This window comes from Papilio machaon, chromosome 15, assembly GCF_912999745.1.
Source record: "Papilio machaon chromosome 15, ilPapMach1.1, whole genome shotgun sequence".
Taxonomy (NCBI): Eukaryota; Metazoa; Arthropoda; class Insecta; order Lepidoptera; family Papilionidae; genus Papilio; species Papilio machaon.
The window spans coordinates 7479850-7495365 of NC_060000.1; the positions used below are offsets into that span (position 1 = coordinate 7479850).

General features: G+C 33.8%; 1 protein-coding gene across 3 annotated transcripts in view; it reads right to left on the bottom strand.

Annotated features, from left to right (window-relative positions):
* Nucleotides 1-15516, bottom strand: part of LOC106713114 (stress-activated protein kinase JNK) — a 78112-nt gene that overhangs the window by 18093 nt on the left and 44503 nt on the right. For all 3 annotated transcript variants that reach the window (XM_045681158.1, XM_045681159.1, XM_045681161.1), the window contains exon 3: nt 12808-12862. The gene's annotated coding sequence lies outside the window, so the exon portion shown is untranslated. The remainder of the gene's footprint in view (nt 1-12807; nt 12863-15516) is intronic.

Here is a 15516-nt window from a genome sequence, read left to right on the forward strand (position 1 = left end):
TAGTTATTATTAAGGTTTGATATTATTAATTTTATGAGTGTATAAATAGCGAGGGTAGTTGATTTGCCTTTTTGAAAGCCAAATTGTTCGTTACTCACTATGTTATTTTTATTGCAGAAATCTATAAGTCGCTTATACATACACTTTTCATATATTTTGGATATAATCGGAATCAAAGTTATTGGTCGGTAATTGTTAACATCACACTTCTCGCCTTTTTTAAATATGGGTTTAATAATTGATAGTTTAAGTGCATCTGGAAAAATTCCGCAGGCGAAAGATAAATTTATTAGATGTGTTAAAATTTTAGTTATATCGTCAACGCATTTTTTTAAAATGTTTGTGTTAATTTCATCGTAACCTTCAGAACTTGTGTTTTTTAGTAATAGTATCTCATTTCTAACTTCACTCTCCGTCATAGGTCTAAGAAACATCGAATTAACATTTTTACTGCTGCAAAGCAATGCTTCTTTTGTGTCATGTGGTGTTTCATGTATCGAGTCTATATAGTGATTGTTAAAGGCCGTAGCTATTTCTTGAGGATCCGTGACAATTTTATTATTAACTATGACCTCTTCTATAGTATTTTTGGTATTTGGATTATTTATTTCATTTTTAATAACGGCCCAGATGGCTTTATTTTTATTTTTATTTTCAGAAATATACTTTATGTTGGCAATCTTTTTCGATTTGTAAATACATTTTTTTAGAAGACCTGAGTAGACTTTGTATTTTGCTTTATAAGTATTGTTTTTATTTTTATAATATTGGTATCTCAATATTCGTTTATTTTTGCAACTTATTTTAAGACCTTTACTTATCCAATTTTGATTCTTTTTAGCATTAAGATCTATCTTTATACGTAATTTTGGAAAGCAGAGATTATAGAAGACACGGAAGAGGTCATGAAACTTACTAAACGCCGCGTTAGCGTCATTTTCCGCGTATACATCGGACCAGGATAAGTTTTGAAGGCATTCTTTAAACCTTCTAACATTGTCTAGACTATAATCTCTTTTATATAAAAAATATATGGTACGTTTTTGAGCTAGGCGATTCAATGGGAAGCTTAACAGCTGCGCTGTGTCATGATCAGATAGATGAAGTGGTAAAACCATAGCCGTCGCATTTGGGATGTTACTTAAAATATGATCAATGCAAGATGCTTTACGTGTGGGCACATTGATGTGGAGCTTTAAATTATAGTTGAGGGATAAGTCTTTTAGATTATTAGTTACATTATTTTCCTTAAGTGTATTTATATTGAAGTCACCCGCTATAACTATATTTATTTTCGATTTATATTTTACGTAAAAATCATGAAGCAGTTTATTTAACTTTTCTAAGAATTGCATGGGATCTGATTGTGGTGTTCTATAAACGCAGATAATTACTAACTTTGTATTTGTTATTTCTACGGCGCAGACTTCAAATGTATTCGGCGCAGCATAGTTTCCTACAAAAGCTATTTCCTTAAAGTCCAATCCCTTTCTAACCAAAATACATGTTCCTCCTCTTTGTGTTTGTCTAGAGAAATTTGCTGCCATATTATAACCCCAGATTTTTATATACATCTCATACCCTTTTTTTATAAACGTTTCAGAAAGACATATTATATCAGGTTCATAGTCTTGTTCTCGTAATTCCTGCATAGTTACTTCAATTAATTCTTTTTTCGATAATACACTTGCAATGTTTTGATGTAAGATTCTAAAGTTATGTTTTGTTGCATGTATATTCTGAAGCGTGAAAAAACCTACTTCTATTTTTTATAACAGAAAAATAATAGGGTATAGTCCCCTTTTTAACAATTGGATTTGTTTCGGATACGCTTTCTATAGATTTTTTAAAGTAATAAGGTATCGTGCCTTTTTTTGGTTTATTTAAATGTTGTTTTAATTGTTTACTAGAATTAGTATTAGCAATTTGCTTTCTTATTTCTTTTGGGTTTAAAAATTTATCAGCATAGTCCCAGCTATCGATTGTGTAGTTTATATTTTTGATAATATCCGGTAGTAGTTTAGAGCTTTTATAATCTATATAGCAAGAGTTTTTGTAAAGTTTGCACGTATTTTCGATAGCCTTGTTCAGTTTAATTATATCTAGGAGACTATTTTGTTTAACGCTTAGAACAATAACCTTATTATTACTAAAAGTGTCTAATATGCGGTATAGTTGAGACAGCACATACTTTATATTGTTATCATTTTCACCTATACATAAAATAAGTTTATCGTCAGGCCCTAATTTTACAGTTTTACAGCGTTTTATAACTTCATTACATGGTGCATATGGTTTAGTTTCAGCAATAAGTTGATATTTCTCGTATTGTGTGTAACATCTTGAATGTGAAACTGCAGCGGCCAGGCCGACACATTGTTGCGACCCGAAGATGTAAATTTGCTTAGAAGGCAGACGTTTTTTGTGTTTTATCATTTCTCATCGCTATTATATGTTTATGATTTACGTCTTGCGATGTTATCGATGGTTTTTCCTTGAAGGCCATGATCTTTTCCTCCGCAGTTTGTAGTTGAAGTTGTAAGCTCGTAATTATTTCTCGTACGTTTAGTAAGGTAGAATCAATGTCGTGATCATTACTTATTGACTTTGTAACGGGGGAAGAAGATAATATAACGCTTTCATCATATAGTGGAGATTCACTCTTCTTTGTTTCATCACTGGGTCCGAGACTACATTCTATTGTTGGACATGACTGAGCTAACGATTTTAAAAGTTTATTTTCAGCTGTCAATTTGTTTAAAATTTTACGAAGATTGTTATTTTCTAATGTAAGGTTTTCTAACTCCTTTTGTGTAGTTTTAAGCGTGAAACTCATCTGGGATATCATATTTTTCATTACTTAAACGTTAAACTAATAGTGTTTTTTTTTTTTTAAGATAATAGTATTAATATAAAGACACTAATTGTATTCAAAACCTTACTAACTCGCAAAGAAAATTTATTAAAAAAATCGATATCTCGTAATCGAAATACAACAGTAATAGAAAACCTCCCTTCGTAGGGAGAGTCAGTTCAGTGAGCGTAGCGGGGTCTACACGATTGCTACGCCGATATAAAATATATTTCTCTATCATTGGACGCGATTACGAAGGCAAGGGATTTCGGCGAGTATCCGTTGTATTTACGAGAGGGATCCATGCCTCCAGGGGGTCATTATCGATGCGAGTTATTATTGAGGGCGTCGATACTGATTCGCTGATAGTACAAAAATAACTAATATTAGGTCCTTACATATGAAATTGGCGTTTTGTATGGGAGGAACAAAAAGTCGAATATTTTTTAATATAATATATTTAATTAATCAAAGTATGAACCATTATTTTCTATGCACTTTTGCCATCTCATAGGTAGTTCATTGATCCCTTTACTAAAAAAACCAGTCGGACGGGAATCAATAAAATCTTTGAAGGCGATTTGGACTGCCCCATCGGAGTTGAATTTTTTCCCTTGCAAGAAGTTATCCAAATTTCGAAAAAAATGGTAATCTGTTGGAGCAAGGTCCGGGGAGTACGGAGGATGTCTTAGACTTTCCAATTGAAGCTCTTCTAATTTAGTAGCCGTCTGTTGCGCAGTGTGTGGTCTAGCGTTGTCGTGAAGCAGCAGTGGCGTGGAGCGATTGACCAGCCTAGGTTGTTTAGCCGCTAGCTTTTCCATCATGGTTTGCAATTGCTGACAATAGACATCAGCCGTAATAGTCTGGCCAGATTTGAGAAAACTGTAATGAACAATACCGGCACTAGTCCACCAAACGCTTACAAGTAACTTTTTTGGGGTTAATTTTCGCTTGGGGCAGGATTTGGCTGGCTGGCCAGGATCCAACCATTGCGCTGAGCGCTTCCGATTATCGTAAAGAACCCATTTTTCATCACAGGTAATGATTCGGTTTAAAATACCTTCATTATTGTGCCGGTTTAGTAATGTAACGCAACAGTCGACGCGCGTTTGCCGGTTTGCTTCAGTCAATTCGTGAGGTACCCACCTTTCAAGCTTTTTAATCTTCCCAATTTGCTTCAAGTGAATTAAAACAGTTTTATCACTAACATCGCAGCCTGCAGCTAACTCGGACGTGGTTTGCGATGGATCCGCTTCCACAATAGCCTTCAACTCTTCATTATCAACTTGAGTCTCAGGCCGTCCATGAGGCTTGTTCTGCAGATCGAAATTTCCAGAACGAAAACGTTGGAACCAAAAACGAACTGTGTTTTCTTTTGCAACACGACCGCCATACACATCATTCACCCTTCGAGTAGTTTCCGCAGCACTAGTACCACGGCGGAACTCGTACTCGTAAATAATGCGATATTTTAAGTTTTCCATTTTGTAAAATGAGTGACGCAAACAGAAAAAAACAGAAGAAAAAAAACAAATGAATAACGGTCATCGAACCACAAATACATGAGTCTATAGCTGTACAAATTTGAATTTGGAATTCCTTACCAAAGAGGAGAAATTCGTGATTAAAGTGGCCAGTACGAAAAACGCCAATTTCATATGTAAGGACCTAATATAATATTAAATGGGATAAAGTAATAATTTTTTTTCCTGACTTTAATAATGAGAAGTGAAGTAAGTTATCAACACTTTTCATTTGTTTTACAACCAAACATTTTGAACTGGTTACCTAATATATATACAAAAAAAAAACAATCCCAAACAAAATGCACTGAAAAGTAACAAAATAATGTCATGAAAACTCTCTAAACTCTAAAGAAAATTCTCTTCTTTCTTGTGACATGTCTTTATTGTATAATTATTGTTATTTTGGAGTCGGTGTCGGCCGAAGTAAATAAGTGACATTTTATATTTGAGATGTATTAGACGTACTTACGTTTATGCCACTACTTAGTCATCTAGTTATTTAAAAAAAATAATCCAAAAATGGGACCGATCTGCAAGCACTTCCTTTCGATTAAAATAATTTTTATCAAAATCGGAGTACCAAGGGCGGAGCTTCGCGGTAACACACGTAAAATACAGTCGAATTGATAACTTCCTTCTTTTTGAAGTCGGCTAAAAATGCAAGGAAATTAACATTTATTTCTTGCACTATTTTGCAAACAAAAGAGTCTGTAATTCTCCCAATTTTGTTTTGATACACTTTTGTAAGAAGTAAGCAAACCTATTACGCCAGAGCGGTAAGAAGTCAGCTTAATTACAAAAAGGAAGAAACTTACTTAAGCCAAGTCGAAACATATTCAATGCTACTACGATATGTATTAACTTGTATTTATTAACATTATTGGTGTGTATTTATTTGTTACAGATCAAGGGCTGCTCCTTTGCAGGAAACCGCTGGCGTAGCAATGTTCATCGAAGCGAAAATCCCCTGTCCACTTGAATTACATTCACAATGCGAAGACGAATTAATAAATACTTAAAATACTTATTAAATAGTACATTCGTGGTCTGGAAAATTGGTGATAATTTTCTATGAATAAATATTACCAGCGAAATATTTTTTCCAAATATAACAAAAAGTATTATTCGTTTTTTTTTTTGTTTCTTGCTCTATCAAAACATCGTCTCTATTTCCTGCATCATCTTACTCATATCAAATTTCTGACCTAAAAAGCTGCCATAAATAGTATCAAAGCTAGCAAATATAGTATTGCTAATTTATACGAGTATCACGTTCACATCTATCATTTGAATACCGTGTCACGTTTGCGGCGCAGCTTGAAAGCGTTAATTAAAAATGTTGAAAGGAAATTTCCATTTGAGCGGCTTTGTTATAAGTTTTCGAGGATATAACTTACTTTTTGAGCCGGGAGGGGGCGTTTGAAGGGAAGCCACTAAAGGGAGAAAGCTGAAGTCGGTTGAGATTGCCATCATTGCCACTGAAGACTGTTTTAAACTTTCAAGAAAACTTCTATTGTTGTACTGGCTGTTTGAAACGATGCGTGCAGTGAGGAGTTTTTTAAACGAGAATTTAAAACAACAGCTGTATTTACTACGCATTCTTGTTGAAAATTCATCCATTATTTACAACAAATATTTTACACAAAATTTTAGTGCACCAAAAATCTTAAATTATATCATAATTAACGATGTTGATACGAAGGCGATTGTCACCTTGAGACCATAGAAATAATATCGGGTAAATAATTATTTCTAAGTTTGATTTTTTATAGTTGTAATATAAAAATATTTCCAATATTGAAGTGATTACTTTAGTTTTACAATATTTTTTAAAGAGGTAGAGTCCAAGAGCGTTCCTTCATCTCAGTCTCAGCACATAAATCATTGCGGGGTTTCAACGCGGAATAATGCTACGTAATAAAAATCCATACCGAGCCAGTCCCAGATGTTTTTTATCTTCACTCTGTGTCTACAATATAAATCATTTTGAGACATTCTATAAGTTATTCGTTGTACAAAATCACAAACATATATACAGTATATAGAAATAGTCCAATTGCATTTAGCTGTTTGCGAACTTCAGTAATGAAATGACTGGTTAATACTTTGCACATTTAAAAAAAAAAATAGCAGTTGCCAGTGACTCCGTGTATCTTCGGAGCCTATTTAATATCAAATCTTACCTCATTATAACATTAGATTAAAACTAGAGATATAATATTTATATAATTTTTTACAGTACTTTAATATGAAACTTATATTGTTGAAAACAGCGTTGTATTATATTGTGTAATAGTATATAAAAAGAGCGACATTCCTGCGCACGACCTCGCGCCGTCTGGGCCGCTGTAAACATCGTCTGGTATGCGTCTACGCTGCATTTATACACGAACACGCATTTATATTTAACGTGCGTCCGACTATATTAATACCCGTCGCTATGGCAAGTCATATAGACTCGCTAATAAACTATAAGCTTCATCATCTCCTTGGCTTTATCCCACTCACGTAGGGTCGGAACACAAGGTTTTATAAACTTTAACGTTTTGGTTTAATTTTTTACAGCCGACCGCCTGCCTGTGGCCGACCCTACTTTTCAGGAATATTTTAAATTAAAACATAATATAATAAACTAAAAGCATATGATATTATATTCATTCCAAATTAACATTGTTAATTACTATACCAAAGCCATTTTTCAAGTTTCATAGAGCTTTAACTGGCCTTATCTTGGCAGTGTTAACACCGCACAGGCGCTCGTTTAATTTCCGCTGAGATTTTGAATCGAATAGTGTTTGCATATGACGCCAAAGAGGGTTTCTTTGGCAATCGACTTGTGTCCAAAGATGTCATTAGACCTACCAAATAACATTAATTGTTTCCTTGTAAGATAAAACTTTCAATTTAACTGGCATAAGGTAAATTCTTCTTTTTCACCGCTGCAGTCTTTTCAGACTGGTCTTGGTCATCAGGTATCAGTGATCCGCGTCACGAGCCGACACTACTCCTCCCTAATCTCTGCCTTTTCTACACATTGGTGCAGGGGGACAGCTACAGCCGCTCTGATCTGATCACTTCATCTCATGGGCCACCACCCCCCTTTTTGATTATTAAATGTTTAGGTAAACGGTGAGGCATTAAAAATTATATATACAATTTAATTTTGAAACTAAATAAAACATAGTATAAACAGTTAGTATAACAAACTAAATCACTTCTTTGATAACGCAGAAATGACAGATAACAAAACATTAGTACTCCAGTCGGAAACTTAGTCCTTATCCTAACTTAGCAGTAGTAAATATTCAAGTTTATGTAAGTTCAACTAAGTTACAGGGAGGCTTATCTTAGCAAATTTTATGTTACTAGGCGATACCTGTCTCAATAGATTTTACGGTTACTCGGATCACTATCTCTTTTGGAACCTTTAACATATAAAATAGTTTCTTATTGGGTAAAATTTTTAAGCTAATGAAATGAAATGTAGCTGATATTTTCAACCGGTCTTCTATTCAATTTCATTTCTTTATAGTATAGGAGCTAGCAACGTTTTCGAGAAAGAATTTTAGGTCAGCTGATTTTGTGACATGTTGTCCTTCTTGCACTTTCGGTTAAAGTCTGGGCTATCTGGCTGGCGGTAGCGGTTGCGTTCATTACTGCGCATCCTACCTGTCCAGATAATAATCCTGGATTTTAAAAACATTGACATACTTTTTTTATTGCCAGACATTTTTGACAATGCTAACGATGTGCCATACGCGATTTTATTTTATTTTTTTATAAAAATTTCAAAGTATTTTATAATGTCTGTAATTTTAATATTATGTTATTTAATGATAAGAAAAACTTAAAATAAATTTGCCAGACATTAATTCGATTGTCAAGTCTTGAATTAAAATGAAAAAGTCATGAAAAGTATTGCAGTATAATGCTAGTAGTCCGAGAGAGACAGCTGAAGGTGCGAGAGAGATAGACAACGACAGTGGCGCGACAGGCAAGTTTTCAAGATGGCGTCAGTCTAATGTCACATGTTTGTTTTTGTTTTGATTTTAATGTTTATTTTTTAATTTGGTTACAATGGCCAGTGATAAAATAAAATGTGTTTTTTGTAAAGGACATAACGATAAAATAATACTTTTCTTTATAATTTTTTATTTTATAGTGATCAATTAATTTTTAAGTTCGAGCAATTAGTTCAATACAATAATAATAAACCTAGTTTCTACATGACAAATAAAAGATTCCTACCAAATTTCAAATCTGTATTAGAAGTTACAGCGTGGAAATGGAAATTTAACGTTTTAACACCCGCCCCGCAATCCTTATTGGGGGTGGGTTTTTGTAAAATCCGCTCTTATATCATTTCCGCATCGCATATAGAAGACTCCACCTAAATTTACCGTCTATAGGATCTACAATTTGAAAGTTAAAAATTTTCATTGTTAATATCCACCCCCGCAATCCCCTGTAGAGCGAGCTATGATAAAATTCGTTTATAGATTATTTCTATATCACTTACAGAAGATTCCTACCAAATTTGAAAGCTATTGGAGCTATAGTTTACAAACGGGAATTATTCATTGTTAACGCCCCCGCAATCCCCTTTGGGGGAGGATTTTTGAAAATTTTCTTACATACAAACCTTCTCCTAAAAATTCTGAAGACAACAAAAAAAAAATTTAGCTCAATCGGTCCAGCCGTTCTCAAGTGATGCGCGGACATACATACGGCATTTAATTTTTATTAATATAGTTTATTATTATTATTATTTTTTTTATTATTATTATCTTCTTATTCATTTATTATCTTATTATTTATATAATACATTTTATAAAAAAAAAAATTAACAAAATATATTATATAAAAAATAGTATACCACCGGCTGCGGAATCCCATTACTCAAACAACCAGTGGTGAGGGCTACAGAGACAGGAACCTCCTAACTATGCGTGCGGTTTCTAAAATAACTGCCTTTTGTATCAGGCCCTTAATCCAACTGTTTACTGCTTCTTAAGATGTTGGTCGAAGCTCTTCGCTATCAGTCCATTCACCGATACGACTATCGGAATAATGGTAGTCGATTTCATACGCCACATGGCGGTAATCTCGTGAGCCAAGTCTAAGTATTTTAGTAATTTTTCTTTTTCAGCTTTCACGAGATTCTCGTCATGTGGAATAGTGACATCGACTAACATTACACAACCCTCAGACCGGTCTATTATTACTATATCGGGTCTATTGGCAGTAATAGTCCTATCTGTAATAATAGATCGATCCCAGTAGAGCGTGATATAGCTATTTTCCAGAACAGGTGAAGGTTGGTATTGGTAATAAGGTACCTCAGTATCCACAAGAGCATATTTAAGGGCAAGTTGCTGATGGATAATCTTGGCCACTTGGTTGTGTCTATGCAAGTATGCACCGTCCGCAAGTCGAGAACAACCGGAAACTATATGTCTAATAGACTCACCGGGACGACGACATGCCCGACAAATGTCAATCGTACCATCCTTTAGAATATGTTTTCGGTAGTTGTTCGTTACGATGACTTCGTCCATGATTGCAAAGACAAAACCTTCAGTTTCCCCAAAGAGGTTGCTGAAGCGCAGCCAAGCCACGGAGGATATTGGTCCACATCAGGCCCTGTTAAGGCGCGATGGAACCTACCGTGTAACTCCTTGCTCTTCCATACACTAATGCGGTCTGAGACACTTAGTACCGGTAACCTTCGCCAATTCGTGGTAGCCAAGGAAAGCGGCGTGACTCCTTTGTCCATTGCTACAACATCTTGATACATTCCCACGTTCACCTTAAGGAAATATTCCCTAAGATTATTTTTATTATTATTATTTTTTATATAGACAGTGACAAGTAATTTACTTTTGTAATGGTTCTCTGTATCATTCTCGACTAATTTTGCAACTGTCTCTCTCGGACTACTAGCATTATACTGCAATACTTTTCATGACTTTTTCATTTTAATTCAAGACTTGACAATCGAATTAATGTCTGGCAAATTTATTTTAAGTTTTTCTTATCATTAAATAACATAATATTAAAATTACAGACATTATAAAATACTTTGAAATTTTTATAAAAAAATAAAATAAAATCGCGTATGGCACATCGTTAGCATTGTCAAAAATGTCTGGCAATAAAAAAAGTATGTCAATGTTTTTAAAATCCAGGATTATTATCTGGACAGGTAGGATGCGCAGTAATGAACGCAACCGCTACCGCCAGCCAGATAGCCCAGACTTTAACCGAAAGTGCAAGAAGGACAACATGTCACAAAATCAGCTGACCTAAAATTCTTACTTTTAAAACGTTGCTAGCTCCCGTACTATTAGTCGCCATTAAATTCTTAAAAAGTCATTCGTATCTATCTTTCAAAAAATTTTCTTTTGCTACATCTCAATTTAACGTATTAAAAAGGTTTTATTTTTTGTGAAGATAATTTATTTCTCTTCGAATATTATTAGTAAGATTATCCTAATTGCTTGTAAATAGCAGTTGTGCTATAAATGTATTTCAGACTAATTAGAATTTAAGTACAAACCGGCTAGACTGGGACTATAATTAAGGTTCATGGAATTAATTATGTATAATTAACAACAATGCAGTTTGCTGCCCGGAGCTAAGATAATCCAATAATATTTTACAATAAAATTTAATAAAGTTAAATTGTGATCCGCCACGACGTTGCCTACATAACTGAATTAATAATCAAAGAAAAAAATTACTTGAAAAAAAAATTTTGTATCTTTTGCAAAAATTCTTCGGATTTGTATTTTAACGCAGTAGAGTTAGCTATTGTAAAACCCACTGAGGGGTTCGGAGCCTATACTAAGTTAGGGGTGACTAAGTCATAGTCAACCACGTAGGCCCAGTGCGGGTTGGTTGACTTCACACATATATGTGCAAGATTACATCACGATATTTTCCTTCACAGTAAGAACGTCGGATAAATGTACATAATTAAATTGTAAAACACATTGTTACATGGCGGGATTCGAAGCTAGAACCCGCAGATTAAAAGTCAAGTGCATAACTCCTGGGGCACCGACTGAGCAATATTAAAACAGTGGTATTCTTATAAACATTGCAATACTGTAAGTTCGCACAGTCTGAAGTCATTCAATAAATGGCATTGCATGTAGTGCACTGCGGCTCTGAAGCCTGGAACTATCCAGACCGAGGGCAGTTTGAAATAGTTACGTAGTAATATAAAAATTCCTGCGCCAGTAAAAGGAAGCGTTCAATGAAGAAGAAGTCATTGATAGAATTGAATTATAAATAACTTATTAACAAATAACAAACTTATTAAGTACAGTAAAACGGGATAAATATAATTAAAGGGATGAATAGAAACGAAACTTGAAAAGTCTTTCCACTAGAAGATGCAAAGATTTTCGTTAACAAACTGGTTTTATTTTGATGAAAATAATTTTAGTAAATAGTTGATTATCTAAAACTAAAAGAAGCATTAAATACCATGAATTAATTAGGAACTGCTTAACTCGCGTATGACCGACTAGTTTCAGACGTGTCGGGGGTTCATCTTCAGAGTCCTCATTTATTATATCACGAAAGTTTGAACAATTTAATAAGATATCATGGTTTAAAACTATTATTCACTATTACTATTATATCCTATATGTATGTATGTACACTATGGGAATTTCTTAATAGATTTTGCCTATAAAGGAAATGTTTTTATAATTAACTAGCTTTTACCCGCGACTCCGTCCGCGCGGAATAAAAAATAGAATACGGGGTAAAAATTATCCTATGTCCGTTTCCTGGTTCTAAGCTACCTGCCCACCAATTTTCAGTCAAACCGATTCAGCCGTTCTTGAGTTATAAATAGTGTAACTAACACGACTTTCTTTTATATGTATAGATTAAAGTAATTTGTCAAAACATTCGACATACTTACTGGTCATTTAACAAACCTTATGTTACATTAATTAATACTGTCAGGAAACATATCCTATAGTTTTTATTCGTTAAATAACATCAGATGTGAACATTTCATATGCACAAGTCAAACAAAAGACGAGAATCTTCAAACTTCCCAAAGTGCACAGCTCAACTATCTTATATCACAAATGGTTGACAAAATTGAATTCTGATGGAAGTTTTATGTAAATTTTTTCATCCGGACACTTGAGACCTACTTATCGTTGACCGTAAGCGGTTCATTTTAGACGTTTCCCTTTTTATTTTGTAATTTTATCTGATCGGATATTGCTTTTTTAACAATATTTCTTGAAATATAGAAAGTCTATTTGTGTGGTAGTTTTTTTTTTATTTATAATCCATTGTAAATCAAAAATTCTTAAATAATTTTTCATTACTTCTGTTAAAGACAACGTGAATATTTGAAATACACGATTAAGGTACATACAGGGTAGGTGTACTCACCATAAAGTCCGCGCATCCATTGTGTGTCCACAGTCTATGTATTTTTGAACACCATCTATAACAAATATACAATGTTACATTAAATATTACTTTATTTTAAACCTTTTATGGCTTATTTTTAGAGATTTATATATTCAAGAGATATATAATAACAAAATAATTTTTACAGAAAATGTGTATTTTATACATGAATTTTTCTAGTATTAAGAAAAAAACAATATAATAAAACGTTGAGATTAAAAGTTACAGTGTATGAAATCTTTATAATATTATAAATGCGAATATTTAGATGAATGGATGGATGGTTTATTAGCAGATAACTACAAACCGGCTAAACGGATCTGGATGAAATTTGGCACAGATTTGGAATAACACGTTGGCCACTCATTAAATTTCTTTTTAATTATGCGCGGACAAGTCGCGGCCAAAAGCTAGAAGTGAATAAATTATAACCTCCAAAGATGAATAATATTTTACGTTTAATTCAGGAATTATTATTACAGCCTCAAATAATAATTTAATAAAATTTCCATCTTACGAATATTATAAATGCGAATGTTTAAATGGATGGATGTTTGTTTGAAGATATCTCCAGAACAGCTCAACAGATCTTGATAAAATTTGGCATAGATGTAGATCATATCATGGCACTAGTTAAGATTTGTTTTAATTCCGTGCGGACGGAGTCGCGGGTGACAGCTAGTATTCACATAATTCCAAATTTCCATAAAAGATAAATCAATCAAGCGGGTTCCGGAAAAGATAGGGCCGGTCCGTGACGTCAGAGTCCGGAACCCTTCCCGAACATCTACTTTCTTAGGCTCTATATTGATGTTAATCCGCTCGGAATAATTTCTGTTTAGTGAAAGCTCTTCCCCGACATCATCGGATATTCAATTTGAATTTACCAACTTTAGCAAATGTTGGCTTAGAATTGGCCAACTTTTATACGCTCGTAGCAGTTTTAAGGGTTGGCAAGAAACTGTTTGAACAATGTTTTGTTTGTTTAAATTTTATAAGGGTCTTCAACACAAGAGTAAAGTTTAGACAAAATTTTGTTTTCAACAACAACGTTCAACCTTCAAAGAACTTAAGTCTTAGCATTCTTCTATATATGTATACTAATGCAAAAAGCAATTCACATTTCTTATAGTAAATGGTAGTCAATATTTAATTTTGGTCTGAATGTCTGTCCGCAAAGCCGCGTTAAAGGTAGCTCATGCACACGGGCATATTGTAGGCCTTTTTTCGGCGCAGACGAAGTCGCAGTTACCCATAGTATATTCCTATAAACGTATGTAATTTGTTAATATAAAATGTATAACTCATTGAAGTAGCAAATCACTTTCATCGTTTATGCAGTTAATAAGTTCAGTGAAACTGAGTAATGCTAAACCGTGATGTATCTAAGTTGTGTAGGCGAGGCTCACTGACGAGGTGCATCCGCAATCGGCCGCATAATTGTTTGAAGACTTCGGATCGATCGCTACTAATAGGCGGACAAGTTTTTTTGTTCTTGCGCGAAAAGGGCCATACATACTCTGTCAAATTGAACAGAGAAAACTGAGATTATGGCATAATGAGATTAAGTTACTATAGCTTTTAATCTAAAAGAAAAGCGGTATGTTGTGTAAATACAGTTGAATTTTTAGTACACATTGAATTATTTATGTGTAATGTGTAGTTAAATTTATTCGCACCGCATTTTAAGATTATGTCGTCAAGGGCTCAAGTTGTGGGCTGATATCGTGCTCATTATGATAATTTATACAAGAGACCGTAGGAAATGAGTGTTGTGAGTTTACGCGCCGTTTGTAATGAGTTGCGGTCGCTCATCGCTGGAATAAATTGTTATTTTTTTAATAATATTGGTAAATCCGACCGCCAGCCGCCTAGGAGTTGCCGATTCCAAATACTTCACGTCCTTGAATTTTTGCGCAATGCAGTGTTTTAATGTTGTAGTGGTTTGGAAGGAAAATTTTGTGTAATACTTATTGTCTTTTTTAAAAATAACAATCTTACTAATATTATAAATGCGAAAGTTTAGATGTATGCATGGATGTTTGAAGGTATCTCCGGAACAGATCAATTGATCATGATGAAATTTGGCTAGATATAGACATAGTCTTGACGAACACATTGGCTACTTATTACTTTTTTTAATTCCGCGCAGACGGAGTCGCGGGCAAAAACTTGTAAAAATATAAATGTACAAATAACGGTTGATACACTACATTCGCATTAATATCTCATTAAAATATATTTTACAGAAAAATAAATTTATTTTTGCGAAGTCTGGTAAATGAATTTTTTTCAGTATTTCTACAGTTTCTACATTGTTTAGTATTTTAAAAGCGACATTGGATCACGACTTCAAGTGTCCAAACTCGTCGGATTCAAACACTAGGCTACAGTTGTCTACTGAAATAATAATATTGGCGCGTTATGCGTGGTAACAAACAGATACACACATGAATCATAAATAAGCCAACAAACTCAAACAAGCATATATGGCGATTATGAAACAAAGGCTTACATCAAAGACACGTAACTTTTGTTATAGCAACCCTTACGACCAGCGCTCTGGGGTGTACTACGATATAAACTAGAAGTACATTGTAAGAGATTTTTTAAATTACCATATATTAAAGCCTGTGCCTGGTCAAATGTTAAGTCTATGCGTAACAAATTTTCAACAATGTCGTATAA